This window comes from Nanorana parkeri, unplaced genomic scaffold, assembly GCF_000935625.1.
Source record: "Nanorana parkeri isolate BGI_ZX_2015 unplaced genomic scaffold, ASM93562v1 scaffold80, whole genome shotgun sequence".
Classification (NCBI taxonomy): domain Eukaryota; kingdom Metazoa; phylum Chordata; class Amphibia; order Anura; family Dicroglossidae; genus Nanorana; species Nanorana parkeri.
The window spans coordinates 1721106-1739765 of NW_017306348.1; the positions used below are offsets into that span (position 1 = coordinate 1721106).

Sequence of the window (18660 nt, forward strand, 5' to 3'; positions counted from 1 at the left end):
AAGTGGTTGTTAATATTTTTAATTTTATGAACTGCACTGCTCATACAAAAAGTACCTACAAAAAATATTGTGCAAAAGTAGGGTAGTAATTAGCACTCTTGCCAAGCTGGGGTTCTGCGTTCAATGCCCACCAAGGACACGGTAAGGAATTTGCATGATCTCCCCCATGTTTGTGTACCCAACCCTAAAACATACTGTAGCGTTACAGTACAGGGCCCGCACCCATATGTGAGCATGTGAATGTCAGTGTTGGGACATTAGATTGTAAGCTCCTATGAGGTAGACAGTGATGTGAATGGTTTGATGTTCCCTGTTCAGCGCTGCAGAAGAGCGTCAGTGCTACATACATTTGTAAATGGTTGGGTAGGTACCAATAAATCATTTTTATATATATAATATTTGGTTCCCATATGGTACACTATAAAGCATTGCTCTGTAAATTGGCTTGCGGCAAAGTAATAGGTAAGCAGCGAATACTGCTAGTAGCGATGTAAGTCAGAGTATGATCTGGCAGTGGAGAGGTTAAGAGAAGCACAAAAAAAAACCTGGCCCCTTATTTCCTCTGGATTGTCCTGCTCCTTTCTCTCTCTGTAGACCACTCCATTCCCTGGTGGCCTGGGGCAGACGGGGGCACCCTGTCAATGAGTCTGACTTTGTCCTTCAACTCAGATGCAGGAGCCATTGCCAGGATAAAGTGCCGCTTCCCACGCTCACAAAGGGGACCTATCTCTTCATCCTTCCATGTGGATAAGGATGTGATTTTTGGGGTACCAGATGGCATCTCTGTGACCTGACAGGCGCTTTCTGGGGCAAGGAGCGTTGGAAGGGTCAGGTAAGTCCAAACACTTTTGGAGAACAATGACAATGTTGAGCTGAGCTGGGTGAGGTGGGGGGTGAAGTTATCACAAAGACATTGGAATGGACCGAGGTTCAGATCTAGCTAGACCTCTAGGTGGAATTTTTTGGGAAGAAAACAAGGGCAAGACGGTTTCAGATGAATTTTAGTTTTTCTCTCTGAAGTTGCGTTGACATTATGGTCTATTTTACTCTTTGCTGTAGAAAGAGAAAGTTCTGTGTTCTTCTCCTCTTCATACATCCCCCATTGTGTTGTATGAGGAATTTCACTGCTCCCTAGACAATCCCTGATAGACTAGGAGACTACACTGATGAATCAGAGGCCAGATCATTTTCACTGAGTCAGCTCGGTTCATGCTGAGCAGATGGACATCACGTCTACCTGGTTGGGGATCTTCTCGAATCGTACTCATGAGCGTTTGGCAATGTGCCCACCCCCGTCTGAGATTAGCGGCTCTTAGGCACAGCATGAGCAATGGTCTGCTATAGAGATAACTGCTTTGTATGCCACATTGTATTTATTTAACTAATTTATACAGCAGGCAAATCCCCAGATTGACTGGTCCATCAATCCATGCTCCAGAAAGAGCTCCCAATTTCCCCAACACAGATACACTAAGACCAATATAATTGGAAGCTGGACTGTAGTGAACCCACAGAAACAAGTGGAGAGAAATTCCATCCATATAACAACCCTGGATGGAACTGACCCAAGGAATCCAGTGCTGTAAGGCATCCATTGTGACCACTAAGGTTCCCTCTTAACATTCAATTAAGGTCAGTGGATGAATCTTGTACAGCAGATATGTATTGAGGGTGACTAGAGGGCACCAAAACTATTATTGGTGTAACTAGGACTGATGAAGGCTCAATAAATCCGGACTTCCTTATTCATCATAGAGAACAAGTGCTTCCCTGGAGGGAACTGACCCCCCAGGAAACCAGTGCTGTAAAGCATCCATTGTGCCCACTAAGGCTCCCTCTTAGTATTGAGTTAAGGTCAAGGGATGAATCTTGTAGAGCAGTTATAAATTAGGAGTGACTAGAGGGCACCAGAAACTATTTAAGGTGTAACCAAGGACTGACGAGGGTTCAATGCTAATTCATCATAGAGAACGAGTACTTCCCTGGAAAGAATTGACCCCAGGGAACCAGTGCTGCTAGACATCCATTGTGACCACTGAGGTTCCCTCTTATTATTCAGTTAAGGTCAGTGGATGAATCTTGTAGAACAATTACATATGTGGGGTGACTAGAGGGCACCAGAAACTATTTTAGGTGTAACTAAGGACTGACAAAGGTTCAATAAATCTTAGCTTGCTAATTCATCATAGAGAACAAGTGCTATCCGGCAAAGGCCTGAATCAAAATCAAAGGGCCCAGCTGCAAAAATGTTCCCGCCCCCTATTTGAGAAAGTTCTGCAAATGTTTTAGGAAACTGGTCGGAGATGTGAGTACAATGGCCAAGGTTTGCTAATCCAACAGGACCAGTTGTTCTTTAGCCTGAGACTGGTTGGTGAAGGGTTTGTGCTGCTGTCTGCTGTTACCCATTAACACCAGGACAATGGCCTGATGGAGACAAAATCAGGTGGAACAATCTACGATCATATCATGTCATAATATGCAGAAGTAAGACGCAGGAATAAGTAGACTCCAGTTGCTAGCTTTCTTCTAAAAATGTCGGTTACCTGGTTGTTAAGCCGATCCTCTGGCTTCTGACTCACTCCCTAGTATGCAGATCAGGAGGATCAGGAATACTCAGTTCTCCCTTGTTACATTGCTGTTGTGTGTCAGTAACACAAAAAGGCGCGCGTTCACGGCAAAGTGTGAATGGGGCCAAAGTGCTAGCATTGGGTGCTGCCATGACCAAGACACCCATCAGAGATCGGAGACTGGACTAAGGGAATAATAGCAGTGGAGGACCATGGTAGATTTAGTAAATTAAAATTCCTCTTATGCATATTTTACACTGTCATGTTTTAAACGTTTTAACTCAATGGCTTGATTCACTTAAAATTTTGCATTGGAACAGGAAAACAAGAACTAAGGGGTTGCTAGGAGGAGTCAGAAGACTCTTTATATTTTATTGCTTTTTCTCTGTGATTGATATTTACATTTTGCTACTTATGGGAATATTTAAAGCTGAACTCCGGGCACAAAAAGCTTAAAGGAGAACTATGGCGTCAGGGCTTTTCCCTATAGTTCTCCTAAGGGTAACGGGAGGACACAAACTAGCGTCCTCCCGTCACCCTAAGCTCAGTATAGCGCGTGCCACAGCTCGCGGTATACTGAGACGCCGCAGCTGAAACGGATCCCGACAATTATGTCTGGATCCGCCCAGCTGCTTGAGTGACAGCTGGTTCTGCCTATCTAGAGGCAGAGCCATCTGTACCCGCCCCCTCCCCCGTCCGTTCCGCCTTTCAGCGCTGGAGGATTGGAGCGGGGAGGAGGGAATCCAGTCCCTCCCCTGTCATGGCTCTCTGCCGTGACAGGATCGAGAAGTGGGCGAACGCCGGTATGTGTTCGCTCACTTCCCGATCTACTGAGCCGACCTGTGACAGCCTTATTGTCACAGGTCGGCTAGAACTATGAGGATGAGTGAAAATCACTCACCTCATAGTTCTCCTTTTAATTTAAATATATTCCTCCGTAGCCACCAAGGATATAAATCCGACTTGTGTGCTTTGCAAACCCATTTATAACCTTATAAAAGCAATGGTGTCACGATCACTGTGCTGAACATAGCCTGTGCAGAAAACAGAGCTGTGGGAAGGGTCCAGCTGGCTCCACTCACTACAGGCTGCTTACAGAAAACTAAAGGAGGGGGGTGGAGACAAGACCAGTCACCCTGCACAAGGACAGAGGTCAGCAGTGACTGGCCCTTATGACAGGAAGCTCCTGCACAGAGGTTTCACATTGGATCACAGCACAGATCTGGAAGAAATACACAAAGCTCAGCAAGATTCAAGATTTTTGATAAAGTTGAAGTTTGTATTGTTCATGAACTTCTATAAGATTTGACTGAAAGCAATTAGTAGTTTGTATCACTACACGACTTGGAGATGGATAACAGGGAAGGGGCCCCCTTTGTGGTTTTGCTCTGGGCTCCCAATGAATGTATAATGTTCATTTTTATTAAAAAAAGAGAAAAGTTTTTGATTTATCAGTAATTGGTTTCCCTTTGTCACAGGCAGAGTACCAGTGAGGGGGAATGAGGGGGAATGTGGCTGAGGAGCTGTGGAGGTGTTCATTTAGGATACATTAACTTGTATTCTTCAGGCCTGAGGCATTACAAGCTTTAGTTCTGTCTGGAACAGATGACTTGTGGGACGCTTAATGTACCCGGCGCATATTTCAGCGCTTGTACTATTTCCGATACGTATAGAAGTCTGATGACAGATAAAGATGAACAGACCCATGGAAATTGCCTTTTTCTTTGTTCGCCTAAGACCCTCATTCCACTTCTTCCCAAGCTCTGCTCACATTGGTCTTCCACTAGGAGCGGTTCTTAAAGGGAAAACAGTGAACACATATTAGTTTTTACTCTATTATTTGACTTCATATATCTTTAGGATTATGATTTGCTTCCGCATTCTTGTTATGGTATAACTATAGGTGTACTCCTAGACCAGGAGGGGGCAACTCTGGCCCTCCAACTTTTAACTACAAATCCCAACATGCCTCTGGGAGTCATGACTGTAACTGTCAGTCTTGCAATGCCTCATGGGACTTGTAGTTCCACAACGGCTGTAGGGCCTGGAGTTCAGCTCTGTACTGCCCTACAGTTAGGCCCAATTCACACCATGGTGTTTCCCAGGAATGTGCTTCACATTCACGCGTGTGCATGTGCGGTAGTGTGCTGCATTTGTCGCACGTTCTCAATAAAGCATGCAGGATACAAAAACGCAGAATGCATGTTGCAAAGTTTGCTACTGGGCTTATTTTGCCGCGTTTGTCACATGATTAGGAGTCAGGAGCCCCATTGAATTTGATGCAAGCACGGAGGAAGATCCAGTGACTTCCTGGCCGTTTTGGGGTGCCATTAGAAATGAATGGCAACGCAAGCATGTTTTGCATCTCCCCACGTTTTCATCAAAGTGTGCGTTTATGTGTGCGTTTGGTGCGTGTTCACAGAATGCGCAGGTGTTTTTTTACACATACAGCAATGACAGGCATTTTTGCGCACTGGATCACGTCACCACTAGAGCACATAGTACACAACTGTTTTCTCTGTCTTATGTTCAGACCACAATGCCGGTGTGATGTGCGTGCGGTGGGCTGCGGAAAAATGTGGACATACCATGTTTTTCCGCAACGGACTGGCTGCCACTGGAGGTCACTGCGTTGCAGCGCCATGTACAGCACTGGCGCGGGAAGGCATAAATAGAGTGTATACATTGTACTTGCCAAATAAAGTTATAAAAAAAAGTAAACGGCTTCCTGCAGAATCAGCTTGTCCCCCAAGGCCTGTATTGAGGTGGTTCCTTTCCTTTGTAGGGTCCTAGGGAGCCACCCTTGTGTATGCCAGCAAGCTGTGTGTGTCTCCACAAACACATAGACACAACAAAGCTTCTTCCCTTTCCCTTGCTCCTCCTTACAACACAAGGCACCGCGGCTTACCGCTGGGTAACAACTATCTGCTTTTTACCATGCAGCTAGTGTGAATGAGCCCAAGCTCAGCATCCCTGCTTGAGATATCAGTCACCTAGAGAACGCATTATTTACTATGCACTGCAAACCCAATGACTTGGAAATACATAGGAGCAGAAAACTGCAACCACCATGCAGCGCTGCAGCTCAGGAAGCAGAGCCTGTGCATGTAATGAGCAAATATGGCGGCTCCCATTACATTTAGAATGACAAGCTCTACATACAGACAAGGCTTTCTATATGTTTATCTGAGTGCAGCACAGTAAAGCCTTTTTAGAACAGAAGGCATTCACATGAGTCATTCCATCACATTTTCCAAAAATAGGACGGTCGTTCCCCAAATTAGGACAACGGACGAAGCCATACAAATCCTTCCTTTATGCCCCAATGGCCAAGTGCATATTCAGAACTGTTGGTATATAGTGCAAATATGGTCTAATCCCGCTGGCTCCATGGATCAGGTGAGTACAACTTAACCCTATCAAAAATGAGCACTTGACCCTTTCAGGGCAGAGGTAGCCCCACTGCAAGGGTTAAGAATTTATTTCCCCCAGAGTTCTTCTTTAAATCTTGGCACCTGACTGCTGTGGAACATTACAGATATCTCTTGCTTTAGAAACTTCAAGGTGAACAGTTTTTGTTGTCAATTGCTGTAGACGGATAAATATGGAATGTGAGCTTTGTATCAGCTGCACTGGAAGTGTCATTGAAATATTCAGATAATTTCATAATATTTCTAATTCCATTTAATTCAGAAAGTTGGGAATTGAAGTCATCCCCTGCATTGACTATCCTAAAGCCCATAGCTGAATAAACGTTTATTGTTATTATTATTAAATAGTTCCCCCAGCAGCCTAAATACACACACAAAACAAGTTAGCTCTGGCTGCCTTTAGAAAAAAAATGAGTGGTGTTTTTTTATACCAGCCAATCAGGTATAAGCTCCTGTTCACACATATGCAATGCAACATTGCAGATGCGGTGCAGGGGGCATTGCGGTGTGTTGCAGTAAGGCAGCCTTTGCATTTGAATGAGCTGCCTACCATAGCTATATTGCACTTAACGAAGTGCAAGCACCTTTTTAAAAATTGCATTGCATCATTAATAGGTTACCATGTGATGCGGTGCTGTACAAAACACATGCCATGGCTAGGTGCATAGGTGTGCCAATAGGAAATAATGGCACAGCAGGGCACCTAACATTGCAACATGTGATCTTATGCAATGGCTTGGCGCATAGAGGTGCCATTTGGAATTAATGGCACCGCAACATATGTAACATTGCACCGTGCAATCTCATGCCATGACTAGATGCATTGGGTTGCCATTCGGAAAATTTGGCATCTCAGCACACCAAACATTGCACCATGTGATCTCATGCCACGACTTGGTGCATTGGGGTGCCATTTGGAAATAATGGCACCACAGCGCACATAACATTGTAACATGCAATGTTATGCCATGGCTAAGTACATTGGGGTGCCATTTGAAAATAATGGCACCGCAGCACACGTAACATTGTACCGTGCAATCTCATGCCAAGGCTAGGTGCATTGGGTTGCCATTTGGAAAAAATCTACATCACAGCACACCTAACATTGGACCATGTGATCTCATGCATGGCTTGGTGCATTGGCGTGCCATTTGGAAAAAGAATAACATCACAGCACACCTAACATTGCACCATGTGATCTTATGCCATGCTTAGGGGTGTTGGGGTGCCGTTTGGAAATAATGGCACCACAGCGCACATAACATTGCAACATGCAAACAAGCAATGTGGGATCACGTGTGGAATTGCAAGCACTCCCGCACAGCAGAGATGTGAACATTGAATCCAGATCAATCAGCTATACATTGGCCAACAACGTATCTCTTTAATTTTTTTGCCCAAGCACTTACAGTCCTCATGTTTCTGAGGAGCTCCAACTTTCTCATCTCAGCTTCCCTGAACTTTCTGTCCACTACAAGATCACAGGGGACAGAGCAGTCTCCAGCAACTGTCCATCTACTAGCTTGGAGGAGCAGGGAGCAAGGGAGTGGGGTAGTGGCATGCACACACAGCTTACTAGCACACACAATAGTGGCTCTATAGGTCCTTATAAGGGAAAGGAGTCACCCTAAAACAGGGTATCAGGGCCAGTGCTCAGGGGAACAGCTGATTCTGCAGGAAGCTAAAACTTTTAAATATCAAGGAGCAGCATCCATTGTGAGTGATTTCATCAGCATTTGAAATAGCTTAAAAAAACCTTTTGGCTTTAATATCACTTTAAGTAACAACACTGAGATAGAACAAGCTTGCAGAAATGTAAAAGATACTTTAGGGTAACAAAATGGGATAGAAGCTCGAAACATGGGCTCATGAAAACACACGGTAAGCCCCCTTTAAGGATCGCCTCATTTGACATGCCTGGAGTAATTATATTTAGTAACCCTTTAACTGAAGCGTCTTCGGTTCTGCCTGGCAGGACTGATTTAAAGGATGGACATTTTATTTTTTCAATGGTATTCCCCCTTCCTTTCCCCCATATCTATGGCAGGGATTCCGATAAGTGAGACCCCTGCTGTTTGGAATAGACTGGCCCCCCTCACCCCCTCTCTCCCCATCTAACACCTCCATAATGACTGGTTTTCCGGCAGATGGTGTCAGGAGAATTATTACATTTAGTGCTTCAGGCGCAAAGATTGTAAACATTGTAAGATTGGAGCTTGGTTGGAACAGCGACCGATTAGTACATTCGGCATTATGCACCACTGGGGCCTTAACCCATTCCCTGCCAGGGATGTAACCTATAGGGTAGAGCAGCAATGCTTCAAGCTCACCACCATTGTTAAAGTTACGTCAGTGCATTTGGTTTATGATTGAAGTGACTGCCAAGCACACACACTACTATTACACTTGTGTTTGATATCCCTTAACCCATTAGAACAGTGGTTATCAACCTATGAGGTATAGCAGCCCTTAACTGTGGTTCCCCTGAAAGCAGCAAAGGGCCACACATCATATTCAGTATATGTAATGCGACAGAAGACTGCCAGAGACTGCAAACTTTCTAGAGCAGGGATAGGCAACCTCGGCACTCCAACTGTTGAGGAACTACAGGCATTGCCGTAAGGCAGGGATAGCAAACACCGGCCTTCCACCTGTGGTGACACTACAAATGCCATTATGTATCTTTCTCTAAGAGTCATGTTTGTGGCTGTCAGAGTCCTCCAATGCCTAATGGGATTTGTCATTGATTGTAGCACAGCTGGAGAGCCAAAGTTTGCCCACCCCTGCCATAAGGCATTGCAAAACTCTGACAACCACAGACATGGCAGGCAGAGGCATGATGGGAGTCCTAGATTGAGCACAGCTGCAGTGCCGAAGTTGCCTGCTCCTGATGTAACTGATACCAGTGAAGCAAAAGCAGAGAGCACAGGAAGTTATCAGCTTAAAGAAGAACACCAGGAATTAACAAAGTCAACCCTTGCAGTGGGGTTTGATCTAGAGGAAATGGTCAAAGACTGCAGACATGGGGTTTTGTAGACTGGAAGCCTGCAGCAGAGGACAGTCAGAGACTGTGGACATGTTATGTGAGACTGTTAGAGATCGCAGTTATTACAGCCCATTTGTCAATGTCAAATCAATGCCCACACTCCCTTTACTGGGAGCTGCATAGGGTCAAACAGCAAGTACCAAAGGAACACTTATGTCCCTTGGGTTGCAGGTTGGACACCAGGGTACTAGAGGGTATACAAATATCACACTATATTTTTTTACATGTGCATTTCTTACATTGTAGATTGGGGTGCTTTGAGATTTTGCATACTTTCAAAAGGTGCTATCACTGAGAAAAGGTTGGGAAACGCTGGTTTATATTGTTTTTGAATTCTCTAATAACAGGTTTTCTGCCATTTGTAATAAAATGCACATATGGTACATTTTTGTAGGAGCATTGTGGAAAGTGGAGAACCATTAGTATGATTGTTTAATCCAGTGGGATCTGTGATTTTATTATAAATGTAGACAAAACACACTTTTTCTGTGTGGGAATCTAATACTTTTCCTCTTTTGTTTCTATGACCCTGCTGGTGTAGCAATTGGTTTCATTGCTTATGCACTCAGTTCAGTGCAGGACTGGAAGCCAATTCCTTTTTTTCGTTTTTGTTTTAGATACCAGGATTAGAACCCCGGTCTGTTTTTTTTTTTGCTGTCTGTGTCCCCGTGAGGGAGATTCACCCTCTCTATTAGTCCTGGTGACCATTATCACTGAAATTTAAAGTGAAAGAAAGTCCCAAATTTGGGGTTGTCATCATAACAGAAATAGATGGGAAATCTTCCAATGGGGACACTAGCTATGGTGACCCTGTTGATCACCAGGAATTTTCCTCTTTTTAGAGGGTTTTACTTTCACTTCCTGTTGTGCTGATCAGACAGGAAGTGAAGGGAAATCTCCCCAATGGAACACAAATGGCAAAAAAATAACCTAATAGGGGTAATAACCATCCCCTACTCTTTTCAAAACCAAGCTGGCCATACAAGCTCAGAAGTTCAGCCCCATGGGTTGAACAAGAAAATTTCATCCAGTCCACCATCCACACTAAACAGCATGGATGCCAGGATCCCCACTGCTGAATACCCAATTGGTGCCTGCATCTGATCGGATGCAGGCGCCATTCAAACCGAGAATTTTTAGACTGGCTCTTTCAACAAAAATCCACTAATTTCAAGCATGGGGTATAAACAGGGCCACGCACAGCCAAAATGTCATCCATTTCCTGCTGAAGTAGTCTATGGCCAAGTTATAATGAAGTTTTATAGCTAAGGTTTTTAGCTAAGTTCTGAGGGCTGGAGAAGACTCGGGCAATCCCGGATTGCGCGTCCTGGGACTACACGATCGTGTACGGTTGCACTTAGCCATGCCGCACTATTGATTTCAGTGGGGTTACTTCCGTGTGGCAAGCGCTGAAAAAAGGTACATGTACCTTTTTTCACAACACACACCACGTGGTTTTCCCAGCCGCGATCGTGCGCAATTGCACAGGCAGAATCGCGGCAGGAAAACGCGCGATCTGCCTGGCGTGACTGGAGTGCCATTCGAAAATATTGGCACCACCAGTGAAATTAGCAGTGCTGTGCGATTCCATGACCGTGCGGTTTCGTGCACGATTGCCTCGCGGTCACAGATCACCCAGGGGTGAACCTGGTCTAAAGGTTTACATCAGTAGCATGTTAAGGGTTCCAGTAAAGGTCAGGTTAAGCATCAGGGTTAGGTTAAGAATCAGGGTCAGGTTAAGAATCATGGTTAGGCTACGCTTCAGGGTTAGGTTAAAAATCAGTGTTAGGTTAAGTTTCAATCAGGGTTAGGTTAAGAATCAGACTCAGTTTAAGAATCAGACTTAGGTTAAGAATCAGACTCAGGTTAAGAATCGGACTCAGGTTAAGAATCAGACTCAGGTTAAGAATCAGACTCAGGTTAAGAATCGGACTCAGGTTAAGAATCGGACTCAGGTTAAGAATCAGGGTCAGGTTAAGAATCAAGTTTAGGTTAGGAGTTAAATGTTAGGCGGAAATTCAGTGTCAAAGCGCATCTAAAGCCAAAACCTTTTTTTGGCCTTATCAGTACACTTTGTCATTGTTAGAAAGACACTCTCATTATGAATTTCTGTAGGATAATAATGTGACCCATGATCCAATGGATCCAGAGTACACCTTTACGAGGTCACTAATGTCAGTAGTTTGCAGTGGGTAATCCTTCCTGCAAAGACGGTTGTAAGAACTCATTTGCCAAATAATTGGGAGTCAATCATCAATATTTAATACTCATTAGACCCTATTTTGCAGGAGGAAGAATGCTGTGTTATTCTTAATAATGAATAGAATTCAAAGGAAGAAAGGAAGAGAGAAAAGTGTTGGCCCCTATGATGTATACAGGCAGTTCTAAATGAGGCCGGTAATAACATCTGATTTGTCTTGTATAAATGCGTCTTTAGGCTCAGGGTCAGGTCTCACCAATGACCTATGAAGTGGCACTATAACCTTGCTCTTCCTGCTTTCAATATCTCTTCCTGCACAGTCCATTATTTCACAGCTTTTCCCACCGCCTTACAGCATTACAATCTATTCTTCATCTGCTTTGTTCTGTCACCAACTATGTATTTTGTCTGTTCTTCTATGGTCAATTACTAACATAATATAGCCATCTTAAAGTGAACCTGTACCCACCCCAAAGTATCTAGTGCAGGAACTCAGAGATGGACAGAAACCACTAGGTCTCCACAAAGTCCTGAAACCTGGGATGGTCTATTACGCATATACATCTAGGCTGGCAGCTCTTTGACCCCTCTCCCACCTCCCATGGCTCTTCATTAGTCTATCACTGTGATGGACAGCTTCTTTCTCCAAAACACAAGAAAGAGTTGGGTCTCAGGGCTCTTGGGGAGCTCTAGGATGTATCTAAAGATATGTGCACCTTTTGCATAACATTTCCATTCTCCCGCCAGAGAGTATGTGAGAAACATGCAAAATCAAGTTGATCCTACATCTTAGAACAATCATGTACCCACCCCAGAGTATGCAATGCAGGAACTCGAAGATGCACATAACCCATAGATCACCACAAAGTCCTGAAAGTAGGATGGTCTATTATGCAAATACAGACTTCATCTAGGATGTCAGCTCTTTGACCCCTCTCCCACCTCCCATGGCTCTTCATTAGTCTATCACTGTGATGGACAGCTTTTTTTATCCAGAACACACAGAAGAGTTGGGTCTCAGGACTCTTGGGGAGTCTAGGACGTATCTAAAGATATTTGCACCTTTTGTATGATATTTCCATTCTTCCGCCAAAGAGTGTAGATACACATTGAAAGACAGCCAATATGAAGTTGATCATACATCTTAGAACAGTCATGTACCCACCCTAAAGTATGCAATGCAGGAACTCAAAGATGCACATAACCCCTAGATCACCACAAAGTTCTGAAACCTAGGATGGTCTATTATGCAAATACAGACTTCAGCTAGGATGTCAGGTTTTTGACCTCTCCCCAACCTCCCATGGCACTTCATTGGACCATCACTGTGATGGGCAGCTTCATTCTCCACAAGACACGAAAGAGGTGGGTCTCAGGGCTCTTGGGGAGCTCTAGGACATATCTAAAGATATTTACACCTTTGCATGACATTTCCATTCTCCCGCCAGAGAGCATAGATACACATTGAGAAACGGCCAATATTGAGTTGATCATACATCTTAGAACAATCATGTACATTTGTGGAAAAAGAAATCCTTCCAACAAAAAGACATCACCCAAAAGATCTGTGGAGCTGGAATGTCTGGGCTGCTTTCCATTGTAGGAATAACCTTTGTATGTCTGCATTGCCATCTTAACGAACCGACCAAAACACAATATTCATCATCATTTCCTGGAGGCATCATTTCGTATGACCCATCATGATCTCTTTGAATTTGTGCATGTGCAATTTTATTTCTGCGAGGGAATAAACAAATGCTGGCTACACATGTGGCAATTTTGTTGGCAGTTTTGTAGCCTTCTGTTAGCTTTCCACCACAGCTATCTGCAGCCGAGTGACCAAATGGTGAAACCTGGAAAGGAAAGTGCCGTTCAACTGGCACTTTATGGGTTCTATGAAATTCTAGTACAGTTTTGATCATTCAGAGCTAAGGATGAGGACTGGGTTTACTGCTACCATGGATTCATGGCAAAGCATGAACTTTTGGCCAAGGTTTGCCACCAAAAAAAAAGGAACAATCTATAATTCTGTGTATCACCTTTTCCCTGGTCAGAAGTCACAAGAGGCAATAACTGGAAGGAATGGATATCCAGATCTCCCTTTATAAATGGGTGGTCTCAAAGCAGCATTATTGCCAGTGTCTCTCATAGGGAGAGCTGACAGTTCTGTGTAGGGAGCGAGACATATTTTTTGGCATTGGTACATGTCCCCATGGTTGTGTCTGGCTTCCCATGCCTTTTGTTTGATGATAGTTTGCCTATTAGCCCTACAAATGGGCAGAATAGACTAACAGATCTTTTACTCCCATAGACTTCCGTAGGGTTTACCGCAAAGTTTGTGAACTTTAAGCAAAATTTGCAAAACCATTTATCCAAGGCAGACTCCCATATTCCTACTCAGAACTGGAAAGTAAATAAAACCATGCATGGTAGATTGCTGTAGTCGAAATCAGTTGGAAGGCTCCAAAACTGTCAACTGTATCGCCAATATAAAAATGTATTTGTCACTTCAATAGCTTACTTTTTGATTGTTTTAAGAGTTCTTATTGAATTCTGAAGAATGCCTGCAAGGAAGAGCTGAGCTGTGTTACCGGGTCTTTTTTTTTTTTTTGTAACTTTCTTTCATGCATTAGAAATATGGCAGCTTGCATTTGATTAGCTGCTGGGAGCAATGTGGCCAATTTCTTTTGCAGCTCTCTTCTGCGTCTCAATGGTTTATAGAAAGTGACACGGGCTCCCAGTGCGATGTATTGTTTTCATATGTAAAACAATTCTTCCGCTTGCCTAACAATACATTCAGTAGCTGTGGATTCCAATGATTTCCTTCTGAACAACAAAATATTTCAATGAACACCCACACACACACACACACAATGGGTTGGACTTGATGGACATATGTCTTTATTCAACCTCAAATACTATGTAACTATGTAACTATGTAACTATGAATGACATAAGTGGAACTGGAATGAGTAACATTTGTTTTTTATTTAATCACATTCCTAGAAAACATTGCTGTGTCTGAAGCTACGGCAACCAATCAGAATCCAGCTTTTGGAAGCTTAGGATGGGGTGGACTAGTCAAAGCAGAGTTCTTAGATGTGGTTGCAGGTTACCGTAGACCAGTGCCTTTTGTTCAAAACTTCCAGTGTACTGTTCAGAATGACCAAATCTTGTTGCACGGAAGGTGGCAACCCTAGCTTTACATCTCACATCAGCCAATTAAATTTGGCTATTTATTTTTGAATCTAGGTTAAACATAAGAGATATTACTCTTATGGGGTTGCCTCATCCTTCAAGCCCCACCATTGGTCATATTTAGTTAGGTCATGTCCACATTTGTTAAGCCCATCCTTTTAAATAAAAATCTGGAATGATTCCACAATTATCAGGATGTTGGGAAGATATGTTTCCCTTTAGAAAGCTCTTCATACGTGAAATGATCCTCTAATCCCCTAATTATGGGCAACACTTTCCAGATTACTCCGGGCACATTTGGCATTGGTCTTTATAACTACTTCCTGTCCAGTAATCCCATAGAAAAATACTTCCAAATGTCATTTCAAGTCTCCTATATCCTAAAATTACAGTTAATATAGTGGATAATATATGTGGACATATCATGAAAATCCATGCTGCATGTGAATAAATATCGCATTACCAAATCACATTATTATTTAATATACTTATTGCTCGCCTTACATAAATAGGCTTCAAACACACTCCCTCAGGCTAGGCGTCCATCACATGGTCTCTGGCTGTCAGGAACATGAAAGTGACACCAAACTCAGGCGTTAAACCTTAAAAATGCCTTCAAGAACACTAACTATTAACAAAAATGTATCTTATTTGTGTATCACTTGGCTGGAGATCCTCAAATCATCTCTGAATTGGTGCTGACACTGTCCTTCCTTCTGGAGGGTGGCTACATTTGTTCCCCATGGTCCCTGTGTGTGTTGTAAAGTAGTCACCGCTGCAAGCTCACTCCCGTGATGGACTACAATCTCACGTTTAGTTTACACATATTCATTGAGATTGTAGATTCATGGAGGCGGCTTCCCTGCTAATCGGGAAGCTGGGTGGTGAGTCTTTATACGCCGCCCTGCTTAACGTCTAACCAGGAAGCCAGGTGGAGATTCATTACACGCCGCCTGGGTGCCTAAATCGGACTACCGGTAACGGTATTCGGTATCCTCAAGCTCCAATGTGTGCAAACAAGACTGCAGTGGGCAAAGAAAAGTGGTGCCAGTACGCTTGAATGAAATCTTGAGGAATGCAAACAAAGCATTCTAGAGACCATCAAATATATAAGGTATCTGCACAAGATGATACTGGCCATTCAGCGGGTTGGCCAACTCCTCAAAGTCAAATTCAAATACAAATTTAGCATGATTGGCTGTTGTGCAAATTGGAACCTACCCTGCGAAATGGCATCTGTAAGCCGATTGGTTGATCTGTTATCCTTTAGAACACTTTTAATACTGTAAGTGAGATCATGTGACTGCTGCCCATAGAAATGAATGAAGTCCACCCCAAGCGTGTATCAGAGGTTTGCACAGCATGGTCATGGGGTCTGGCGTTCAGAACTGGAAATGTTCCACAAAGTGGTGTGTGAAACATCTTGCTGGAGCTGTTTAACCCCATTCACGGCGGGGGGAGGGGGAGGGGTTTGTTTAGGAGTCTTCTCTAATTGTTTCCTCTATCCTCTAATTACACGACTTATTCTAATCATTAGTGGAATCGGTAACATGATAAAGAACATCACAAGGCAATGATAATAACTGGAGAACTTCTCAGAAACCCTTCACATAAATGGCTTGCTCATTCCCTGCTAGATTGGCTTGCAGTCTTCATTTCATTTGACCTGAAGCCTTATTATTAGAAGAAGAGGTCAGAGGGTGTTGGGAGGTTACCCCGTGCAAACGCTACAGGAAGTTCTTTTAAGCCCTATTTGCACTTTCTTAGACAATGTCAAATGGACATTTTTTTAGTGTTACGTCTGACTAGTTAATCAAAGAGCAACTTCACCCCTGCCATCTTCAAATATCCAACGAATGTGCAGATGTGCCTCAAGTCTCGGACAGTTATGGGGCACATCTGTGCATACACGTAGGACTCCATGAAAGTGCCACCTTTCTAACCTTGTAGAGACCTGTGCCATGAGTGCACATGCATGGGAATAACCCACGCATGGGCAGATATATTGTGGATTTCTGCCAGATGCCAAATACCAGACAGAGACATGTCTATCTATCTACCTATCTATCTATCTATTAGGGATGCACCGATATTTCGGTCACCGAAAATTGCACTTTTTGCAAAACGCCGAAAGTGCAATTTTTTAGCCAAAATAGCAGTGCATCTGTGATTTCTCTCAGGCCCTGCTGGGCGCTGCTCTGTGTCCCAGCAGGAAGGAGAGAAACTGTCACAGGAGGCCGAGCGGTGCAGTAAAGAGAGAGCTGTGAACGGCCTGCGTCTCTCCTCTACACACCGCTCAGCCTCCTACCGCCTCCGGCAGTGCGGGGCAGGAGTCAGCTGTCAGATCGAGCTTTCCTCCCCGCACCGCTCGCTCAGCCTCTTGTGACAGCCGATCCAGGAAGGAGAGCTGGTACAAGCATTCAGTGATAAGTGATCGCTGAGTGTTTGTAAATAATTGAGGACAGAGTATGTTTACTATATCCTCAATTATGAATGAATGGGAAGTGATCTACATCACTTCCTGTTCATTCATAATTGTGGGTATAGTAAATATACTATCTCCACATGTTATGAATGAACAGGAACACTCAGTATAGAGGACTCCTGCTCATTTATAACAGGGGCTGTAGAAAAAGAGATTGAGGACTCTTGTGTCTATTTTAAAAGGGAAATCGGTTTAGACCCCCAATATTTCCCCCTAAAAGTAAAGTTTAATAAAAATAAATAAAAACAAAATATAAAAAAATAAAAAGTTTATAAAAAATAAAGATAAAATATTTATAAAAATTTGAAAAAATAAAAAAAAAAAACAATTTCGGTTTTGGTTTCGGCCTGACACTTGTTTTCATTTCGGTTTTGTTTCGGTTTGAAAAATGTTCATTTCGGTGCATCTATCTATCTATCTATCTATCTATCTATCTATCTATCTATCTATCTATCTATCTATCTATCTATCTGTCTGTCTGTCTGTCTGTCTGTCTGTCTGTCTGTCTGTCTGTCTGTCTGTCTGTCTATCTGTCTGTCTATCTGTCTGTCTGTCTGTCTGTCTGTCTGTCTGCCTGTCTATTATCCATTGATTATGTATGTATCTATCTATGCATCTATCTACAGTATGTATGTATCTGTCTGTCTATCTATCTGTCTGTCTATTATCCTTTGATTATGTATGTATCTATCTATGTATCTATCTACAGTATGTATGTATCTGTCTGTCTATCTATCTGTCTGTCTATTATCCTTTGATTATGTATGTATCTATCTATGTATCTATCTACAGTATGTATGTATGTATCTATCTGTCTGTCTGTCCATCCAGTCTCTCTCAGTCGTCAGCCTGTCTATCTGCCTTAGGTTCAGGCGTGCCATGCATGTGAAAATATAAAACGTATGTATGGTGGAACATTCTGAGCGTGTGAGAACACTTTTTTCTTTGTGGGAGCGCTGAGGCCTCTCGCACCAGCTCACATTTAGCAGAAAGCGTTTTTACGATATCTGATCCAAAAGTATTTTTGGAAGCATGTCAGATTATTTGGAAACTGATTGTTTCCATATTTGGAAGGGTCAGAGAGCAAGATGTTAGAGTGTGCGTGTAATGCACACCGCGGCATGTACACAATGTACTGTGTGTGTGTGAAACACACCGTGTCACATGTTCTCCGCCAGGCTCCTCCTTCTGCTGTGTTTTGGCGAAAACACATCTTGTTGTTGTTATTAACCCGTTGATGCGTCTCCCGGTGCGTTTTTATTATATGCATTAGTATAAAGTTACAGCGTTTGGCGGTTTTATTTTATTTGCCTTTGTAGTGAAAACTGAGTGCACAGCGCACAATGTAATCAGCAATTATTCTTCACTGTTTGGTTTGCTGTAGAAGGAAAATCCGGGCAGACTGCTAAATCCACCAAGTGTATCGGAATCCAAGAAGAGTATACAGTATATGGCAGCCAAGCAGTCATTAGATTTGGTGGCTGCATTAGTTTTCTTTTTTCAGACTTTTCCCAATGTATAGAGGAACTTTATCCCCCTCCCTTCCCCGGGGGCACTGATAAGCTGCAATATAATACATTGGGTCGAAAGTAGCATTAAACACTCTTTTTTTTCAATAACGAATCCGAATCAAAGAAATGTACAAAGGATTTCTTTACATTTTTTGCCCAAACAGTCAGTGGCGTCATAAGGGGGATGCGGCCCACACTGGGTGACACCACTGACAGTCAGTC

At 43.2% G+C, this 18660-nt stretch overlaps 1 protein-coding gene across 1 annotated transcript in view; it reads left to right on the plus strand.

Moving 5' to 3' along the window:
- The first annotated feature begins 621 nt into the window (after positions 1-621).
- The window catches only part of PLEKHG2 (pleckstrin homology and RhoGEF domain containing G2), a 92085-nt gene continuing 74046 nt past the window's right edge, over positions 622-18660 (plus strand). Inside the window, exon 1 of the mRNA XM_018576897.1 lies at positions 622-832. The gene's annotated coding sequence lies outside the window, so the exon portion shown is untranslated. The remainder of the gene's footprint in view (positions 833-18660) is intronic.